At 39.8% G+C, this 9593-nt stretch overlaps 1 long non-coding RNA gene across 1 annotated transcript; it reads left to right on the forward strand.

The window, feature by feature from the left end:
- The first annotated feature begins 37 nt into the window (after window positions 1-37).
- LOC114013191 (uncharacterized) lies at window positions 38-5253 on the forward strand. Its single transcript, XR_003556101.2, has 2 exons — window positions 38-624; window positions 4823-5253. It is a non-coding gene; the product is annotated as an uncharacterized LOC114013191 (long non-coding RNA).
- Window positions 5254-9593: the final 4340 nt, after the last annotated feature.

A 9593-nucleotide genomic window follows, 5' to 3' on the forward strand; every position in this document is an offset into this window, starting at 1 on the left:
CCGCTCGTGCGCCCGCGCGGCGTCTCAGGGCCGGTAATGGCGGGGCTGCGTCCTCCGCTCAGCGGCCGAGAGCGCGGGGGGCCCGGGGCCGGGGCCGGGCTTGGGCTGCCGCTGCCGCCTCCCGAGCTTAGCCCAAGTCTCCAAGCTCACAGATCTGCTCGGGGCCCCGGCGGTGGCTGCTGCACCGGCGCGGCAAGGGCTGCCCAGCGGCTGCAGGGGACAGCAAGCCCTCAGGCCGCGTCAGGGATCGCGCGGGTACCATAGCGTGAGGGGAGAAATGCCTAATTCCCTGGCTAAAAGCAGGCAGAAAGGCTGTGCAGAAGAGATAGTTAGGTACGCTTTGTTAAAACGCCAGTTATTCCCTGGCTGGAACGCATTGTGAGTTCGCCGAGTTAACTGAGGACATAACGTTCTTATGTCTGAAGGGAAACTGTCAGGCGCAATCTGAACGTCTGCAATAAGGCATGATTTATGCTGTCTGGGCCCTGCACTTCTGCTTCAGAAATAGTGACGGTTCTTGCACAGCTGTGTATTTTTGGCTGCTGTTTACACCACTGAAATAAAGTGAGGATTGTGCCGGGAAAGTAGTGCACACATTGGGGTATCACGGTTGTAGGGAACCAGGTAAGGATGTGCGAGAGCATAATGCATCCAGAAACTTGGCTCCTAATCTCAAGTACTTTAACAATTAAACAGTGTGTGCCTTCTGAAGTAGAGAGCAGAATTTACAACTTCTGCCTAGTCACAGTGGTTGGGCTGAGCAGCTGTGTTGTTCTCTCATTCTGGTGAATATTTTAGAAAGTGAAGGCAGGTGCTTAAAGCGAAGGTAGTGAATTCATATGTTAAATTTCCTCTTTGGGGAATATATTTGAGGGGAAATCACCTTATTTTCCTTCCTGTGGTACACAAAACCTAGCATCTCATTTACCGAAAGGAAATTTACCAGGGCAGAGGTTATAACTGAGGGACACATGGCGTTATGAGAAGCCCCTACAGTGCTGCACGTTAGTAGTTTTCTTTTTCATGTTGGGAAAGCGTCTCTTCCTAGAGAGGAAGACTGGTCTGTAATGGGACCGTGTCCCCATGGCCATGATTCGTGACTACCGTGAGCACTAGAGGGTGCCAGAGGAATGTCTGCAACATCCTGGTGCCAAATATCATCATAAAATTATTTCAGCTAGTATTTTTTATTTGACATATGTAACTCAGACTAATAATTTTGTCAAAGAATTTTTGTTTTGAGACATCTCTGTATCGAGGGACTAAGTTAGCATATGTCAAGAGTGTGTAGAGGCAGGCTTTATAAATGGAAATTTGAATTTTGATAGTGATTCCAGAGTTGGCCTTTTAAATAATTTCATCCCTGTGTATGCTTTGGTCTCTGGTAAATTGTGAAACAGAGTACTTGTTATACTTTGAGTTTAATTTTAAATATTTGATTTTGAATGTAGTGTTCTCTTTTGGAGGTTAGAAGAATATTTAATACTACTGAGTTCTTGATTATAATGTCATGTGATAATGGTTTGATTTTATAAGTTCTTTAAGTATCTTGGAAATACTGGCTGATAAGTACTCAAATTTTTGAAGCATATTTAGTTTGTCAGTAGAGCTGGTTAGAATTTTTGTTACCAACACTTTCTGATAAGGAGATATCAGTTACCTAGTAGGGAGGTAATGACAAGGTGAGAAGCCTTGCAAGGAAGCAAAACTGAAAACTCATATTAGAATTTGCCAACATGGATTTCACATAAATTTCTTCCCTTTTCATGAATTTCTTGATATTTTAATATTGTTTTTAATGGGAAAAAAGGGAATAGGCTTTGTTGTCTGGCCATTTCTAGTAGTTAGTAATCTCTTCCTTTTATGGAAATAGAAAAAAGCATAATGTAAAAGGCCAGCAGAAGCTCACCTTGTGGTGGTGTAGATGAGCCTGACCTCTTCTTCCTTCACTGGATTGTGCCTTTCCTCTTGGAAAGGACATTCTGTGGAGACGAGGTACCAACTGAACATACAAGTACAGCTGTGCTTTTGTATACACAGGTTGTGAATAGTCTTCTAGCCTATATATGGGACTTACTTACGGTCCTGTATATGTGTTGTCCCATATGGCAGTTTTTAAAAGCTGTGCATCATCTGCATTTTATGCATCTGTATGTGCTTTATACCAAAGCAATCACAGAAGAGTCAGGGATTCAACTGAGCCAGCAAGCGCCTGGTAAATAAAGTGCCAGGAGTGTCTTCCAGATTGACCCAATAGAGAGAGCGGAGCCAGAGTGTTAATCCATATGCATTTTAAAGCTTGTTTTTGCTCAATGAAAAATAGCTGTTATGTTGTACGGTTCTGTGATGGCAGTGCCAGTCAAATACAATTGTTACTAACTGCTTATTGCTAGCAGCCAGATGTAGAGGTGCAATGCTGGTTTTGTATTCTGGCATCTCTCTGCTATTCTGGTAACAAAAAGAAGCTCTGAATAAATAAGTCCTTTATAAGCAGCCATGACATTAAATTACTTTAAATTACTTTATTGATAAGGTATTGGCTACTGCTGGATATTTTTTCCTTTCCACAAAAATTAAAACAGGCAACTTGTAACTTCCTAAAGAGATGCTGAGTATCCCAAAGATACCCTAGTTAGCAAAACAGAGCCTATATTTTTAACTTTTTTTGGAACTGAAACTGGTCTGTGCAGAGAATGTGCTATAAAAAGGCAGACATAGTGTAAGAATATATTATTTTGCATGAAGATCTTGCTTCAAGTTTTGTTCACTTTAAATAGTGGCTTTTAGTAAGCAAAGATACAGTTTGAGAGGAGTGGGGATCAAATGAGCCTCGTGAGCTTATTTACCTCAAGCAGCTGCTGAATCTCTACTGTTCCCTGTTCCATAATGGCTTTGAAAGTTGGTGGTTTGTTTTTTTTTTTTACCTCCTTACCACTGGCAAAGGAGGCCAAGCTTTGTCCAGCCAGGGAAGGAGAGTACTGCAGTATTTACAGAAAGATTCTGGATTAAATGGAGAGACTTTCAGTCCTTTAGAAACTCTGTGCGTGTAGTCTAACAAATGTTCATGGCCTTGCCTCTGGTACAAACAAGCTGTAACTCTGCATTACTGTGTGTAAACAGTGTTCTGCTGCTAGTGTTCCCAGCCACAAAGTACTGGATTGTAAGCTTTACTGTTCTCTTGTTCATCTGACCTGTGTTACTTTTCCACTACTGATAATCCCTCAGTTTTTTTAAATCCCATCCCATTCCTGTTGAAAGCGGCAAGAATAGGGTCCAGCAGTGGATTACGTGCTTAGTGACTGGCAGGCCAAAGAGACTGGGGTCTGGGTGCAACTTCTAGTGTCTTGGTGAAAAGTTGCACTGTAAAAAATTGGAACCCATGAATAAAAATGGTACTTTTTTGCATTACTTCATTTGGATTAACCGTTTGCACTACTTTTCCAGAAGCAATTCAGAAAGCAAGCATAGACTCTTATTTTTTTCTGTATTTTCATTATTTACTTAACCATCTCTCTTTAGGATTTTTTTTTTTATCTTTAATGGCAGAAAACTCTGGGAGGGGCCTCAAAGATTCATAGATAAGATCAGTGAGGGTGATGCTTCAGAACTGATGGGAGTCCTTTCCCAAGTAATGTAATACAATGGGTCAGGTCATGACCCACTTCCCCTCTTCTGATATTGAAGCTTGCAGGGTTTACCTGTTTTTTCCCTCTCACACACCTGTTTCTCATGAGAAATGTATCCTCTGCTTTCTTCCTGCATTTTGCACTGATGTTTCTTTCATGCCTTGGCATTTGTCTGACACACGTAGTCTGATGTTTGCTGAAGGGTATGTACCCTTTCCTATTTACAGGTCTCCTCTGAGGTAAACGATGCCAACAGACCTCTTTAAGTATATTGATGTTGGGGTAAAACTAATTTCCCAAATTATTTCCAAGGGCCAAGTGATGCCTATTAGGTTTGGGTTTTTCTCTTGCAGCAGCTGTGGAGTGGATTTTTTTTCAACGGTTGTATTGAGTTTCATAGCAGGGAAAAATCTTTTGTTGCCAAGTGGTTGTTAACATCATCTCTACTGGCAGAAGGATGTTGGAGGGGAGAGTGAATCCAAATTTACTCTTTATTTCAGAGTTGTGTCTTTTAATGTACAGTGTTTTTATTATTCTGATTAAATGTTGCTGCTTTAAGTAGCAGAAGAAAAATAAAAACCTCATACCATGATGTATTCCAAACTGGGGCTTTTTAGCTACTAGGAACAACAGTTGGTCATCACAGAATAGCTTTGTATTTTGAAGTCTGTTGGACTGACAGAAATTAACAGGAGAATACCTCCTAGCTTACATGCAATTAACAGGTTAGGTAAATGTGTGCAGTGTTGTTTAGGCATGACACCCTCCAAAATCTCTCCTGCCTAACCCAGACAGAGTTGCTCAGCTGTACCACTCTATGCCTGTTCTTTCAACAATCTGAATTCATAGGCAGTAATTATAACTAAAGGATCTTATAAAATGGTATGCACATATCGATCCATTACATACTTTACACACCCTTTCCCAGTTTACTAGAACTTGGTAGGTGGTGGAGCAAAGATTGTGTTTATGTTTGTTGCCTTTAGCGATTGTTGCTAATGCTTTGTAGCTTTTAGTGGCACATATTTTTTCTGGAGGCTGCATGCTATATTGGCACAGTGTGCTCCTGATACACACGGTGTATTTGCAGGGCACTGACAGAGTAAAAAGTTCATAGTAATGAACTCCAGCTGATTTTGTGACTTAGAAGGAAAGTACTGGTCCAATGAACTAACGGTAGTGCCATATTTTTGCAGGCAGGAGTAGCAACATCCTTGCTGTCTTCAAATGACACAGATGATGGCAGGTCTTATTGAAGGATCCCAAGAGGAATATTTGCATGAACTTCTGGACTTATTTCATGACAGGCTAGAAATGTATTCCTGCAGAAAGTACCTAAGTTGCTAAAAACCATACGTCTGGTCCATCTGGAGCAAACACTGTAAAAGAAACCTACCTTCAGGAATTAAAGAACTGTTGGAGTTTATAAGGTATTTGTTACAATTTATAATTAGTTAAATGGAGAGAAAACACACCGTGGAATGAAAACATTTATTTGGGGTACCTTGGTGTTCATGAACACTTAAGCCAGCCTACTGTTCCAAATGATACTTCATCTAGTTTTGCTCTCTTTCTGTTGGACTAAAATGTTTCACTTTTACGAATAAACACCTCAGGTTGTACTGTTGGAGGACATCTGTGTGAGTTTATGCCAATTAAAATTCTTTGGACGTTGTAGTAAAATTAATGTTAATTTGATTTACCTGGTTTTTGCATACGTGTTACTCCTGAGAGAGAGAAACTTCCTGAGATACCTGTTCCTCTAGATCCTTTCCCTCCAAATTGTTTAATTGGGATATTTTGCTTATTTGTGCTGGTTCTGTTTCTTTTTCTCTTTCATTTCAATACATTCTCCTGTCTTGACTATGTATTTAAGTCATGGCTTGCTCTTGGTAAATTAATACATCCTCAAGCTGTTACGGTTTCCATGGCAGACTTCAGCTTGACCTTATTAATTTTTTTCCACCCTCTTTGAAGGTAATTGATCTAAATTCTTGTGGTCTATTCTGTGTAGTTTCACTTCAGGATCCGTAATAGGCTTTGCATTGTCTTCACTGCTATTCTGCTTGTAAACTGCAATAAAACTGTGTGAAATGTGTTTTTGTCTGAAGCCCTTTGTCTTTACTCTGCTACTGCTACAACCTTGCCTGCTTTCATATCCAAATTATTTTCTTCCAAATTTCAAAATTTGAGTAGTTTCCTGAGCATTATCAGAAGAAAAGAAGCTGACACTCCCTAGCAGTTGCCTCTGTTTCTGAAGAAAAATGCCCCAACACATTGCACAAACTAGTGGATAGTTTGTCCTGCTGTTTTGCAGCCTTAGTAGATGTCTAGGTAGCTAATGTCCTTTAATTATCAGTTATATTGACATATGCAGGTCTTTCCTATTTCAAAGATGATTAAATAAGATTTATCCACAAACGTCAAATACAATATTTTGCCTCCACTCTTCCCTAAGACTTGCAGCTGTCATCATTTAGGAGAACTCACGGTTACTGGCTGTGAAAGGCCAGACAGAGCTCCTGCCAGAACCATTAAAATCTTCTCTTTGGTCAGCCAGCAGACTAGCTGTTGAGCTATTTGGGGCCCTCCCTTCCCCCAGAGACTAGGTACGTTGTTAATGCAGTGCTCTGTGTGGAGGAGCAAAAGGAGTCAGAAATGTTTAGTCTCTTACATGATGGTATAGGAGGAACTAAAGTACTTGGCTGGCAAGGCAGAGAGTTTGATAAGTACTCGGTTTCTTTATAAACTGTATTGTTTGTTAGCCACATGATGACTTCTGTGGAATCTGTGCTTTTAAGTATCAGATCAGAGAAGCAGGACCAAAGTTAGTTTGCAGTGTTAAATAATCTTGCCCTAGAGGATGTGTAGCTTTTGAAATATCCAAAATAATCTAGGTTGTCAAAGTAAAATAGCAAAGGTATTTGCAACTGACTTTTTGTGGCTAAATTTTCTTCCTCTATTGAGCAATTATGTCTGTAGACAAAAAAAAAATAAAAAAATCCTGAGAGCTCCACAAAAGAGTGGCTGCCAAATACAACAAAGGTTTCCTGTACAAATCTAGAAAGCCAGGCTTCAGTCGGCCTTATGGCAAATGCTGAAATTTGCTTACATCTGCATTTTGTTTGAATGAGTGTGCTTCAGGCCCACGGAAGGAACTGTTAACTTTCTGGATTATGAGTTTTCAATTTAGATAAAAAAAAAACCCAAAAGGCAAATGGTGTAAGAGAATACCATATTAAATGGTTTGAGTGAAATTTTGTACAGCTTATTTTTACTTGGATGCTGCTATTTATTGCTAAGACCCCACAAGCAAAGAACTGTAATGCTAAAACATTTCTATGGACAGTGCAGCAGGTTCTTCCTATTTTCTGTTACTTGAAGCTGATTGAATGTTTACTGATGAAAAGTAATTTCTGAGTGTCACTCTTACAATGTTGTAACAGGAAGCATTTTTGTTTCCATCACACTAGCAGACCTTGCCAGTTGTGTTTGGTAGGCAGGTATCTGGCACGGACTGGTGAGTTGAGCAATTTTCCTTCTTGTTCTCCTTTTTGGGCATTGATGTGTTGATGTCAGAAGAGTGATTTCTCACCCTTTTGTCCCCCATGTTGTGGTTCTAAGTCTGTTATGGGTGTGTGCAGGAGGAGTAGTGTTTAATTTATAGGTGTGTGGAAGAAACTGAAACATAAGCCAAAATAAAATGGAATAAATATCAAAGTTCTGTAACAAACCTCTCTGTCTCATATGGACTGAAAGCAACGAAAACTATTTTTCTCTGAAATATACTACCTACTTCAATTGCAAGCTAGGCTGTTTGCTGCCTTGGAAGTCTAAAGAAAATTAATACAGTTTATACTTTGTCACACTTTGGATTACTCAGGCTTCCAGTACAGAGCCTGCTTTGACCTAGGATGTCCAAATGTTGAAAACACAAGTCACCTGAAACTAAAATGGAATAATCTTTGGGGGAAAAAAAGTCAGTAAAGCTTTATTTTCCTTTCTTATTTGTGGATGCGTATGTAATAATAATTTTGCTTCAAAACTTCAAGCTGAAAAATAGCTTTTGGTTTCTATCAAGCATTTCCTTCAAAAAGAATTAATAATTTATGCTAGATTCCTAAGAGGCATGTTAGGTTAATGTTAGGTACAGATGGATGAAAAGGAACCTCCTCAAGGACAAGAGGAAAAAGTTTTGTTGAATAGATCAGTTGTTTGTCTCACTGTGATTTTGAAACCTAGAGGACAGCTGAGTTTTCCAGCAGCACAAGCAGGAATGTATAAAAAATAGGGAGGGAGTTCACAGCAAAGCAAGATAGTGTGAAGGTAGAAATATCACCTTTTCTTTTGACAACACTGAAAAGGCGATAGGTGAACAGAGCATATGATAAGTGAGGGAACAGATCTCAGTGTGATGTTACAGCTTTCTGGCTCATTAAGCGCACCAGGAATTCTTAGAAGATCCAGAACAGAACAACAGAACATTTGGGGCAAAAAGGTGAGGCTTTCGGGAAAGACAGTGTTCAGAGCTGAATGTTGTAAACTATAATTACAGCCTGAAAAGGCAGGCCCTGGGTTGGAACTTGTGAGGCTTAACAATGAGGAATGTCTTTCCTTTTGTGTCCCCTGTGAAAGGATCCGAGAAGTCTAAGATCAAGGTACAAAAAAGATATTTATGGAATGTCATCGGCACAACAAGAAGCAGTTTGTACTTGGGGTGGAGGACTGACAGAAGTACAAAGGACTGGAAGGGCATGAAACTGAATTACTGACTTTTTTCTAGCCCAGAGTTTTGAGAATCCATGGAGATAGTAAAAGAGATACTATAGTGCCAGCTGCCTGTGCTGTACGGGTGAAATCAGTTCCCATTTTTCACTGTTGTCTTCCACTTCATTTGCCATAAAGTTACATATAGTCTGAAAAAAGAGAACTTTTTAAATTAAACAGTGGAAGCTTCCAGCCTAATCTTTCACAGATAACAAAATGAACATGATCCTGGCAGCAAAGACAGGCCTCTTTGTCAGGGTCTTTGCATCCTTCCCAAGGGTTTTTCACCAGCAGTGTTAGTACAGTATGGCATAGGGACATCTAGCTTTTCAGTTTGCACTGAATAATCACAATCACATGCAACCACGCTGCAGTTCCATCAAAATGGCCAAATTACTTAAGATGTAGGTACTGTTCACTCTGCGTAGGAGAACAGAAGGAGATTTACAGAGGTTTATTTCTACATTTTCTGTGGATGATGCAACTTACATAGAGTAAAGTGAAATTACTCGAGGGAGAACTTGGTAATAAGCCTTTTTAGGAAAGGACCTCGACGCTGGCAGTGTCACGCAGACTGGGATGATACCAGCCCTTTTTCTCTGATGATGAAAAAAAAATCATCAGTTTTCAGATGCTTTCATTAGGTCATTCCATTAGAAATGGAAGTGCTGGACATGTTTTGATTTGGAATTATGCAGTGGAAAAAGAATGCAGTTGTATTTTATCTATAAAATGGCTTTATAATTCAGAGTTTACATAAACAAGTGGGCTACTAAGCAAGCGAAACATTTTAAACTGAAGATCAAGCTAAGCGAACTTGATAATTGTATCTTCAATTCTGATGTAAAAGTGGCACATGATAAGCATTTTTGTTACTCAGTTTAAATTATTTCATGTGAAACTTGTTGTATTAAGTGAGAATTTTATCAAGAATTGATTTGGCCTGTTTTTGTCTGGGACTAATGTTACTGTGTCGTGGTGCATCTTTCTTAACAGAAATATTTCTGTGTGATTTTATATGTGATACTGAGGCCCTTTTATTCTTTGAGAGCAACTTCCATAAATGCTGAAGCCTGCTTGATGTATGTGGCTGTACTTACAAACAGCCCCAGAGCTGGGGAAGTCACGATGCCAGTGTCTGAACAGGAGCATTCTCTTGCAGCAGATAGATCTGGAAAGAGGAGGCAGAGACAGGTTGTT

This window comes from Falco peregrinus, chromosome 8 (assembly GCF_023634155.1).
Source record: "Falco peregrinus isolate bFalPer1 chromosome 8, bFalPer1.pri, whole genome shotgun sequence".
Lineage (NCBI taxonomy): Eukaryota > Metazoa > Chordata > Aves > Falconiformes > Falconidae > Falco > Falco peregrinus.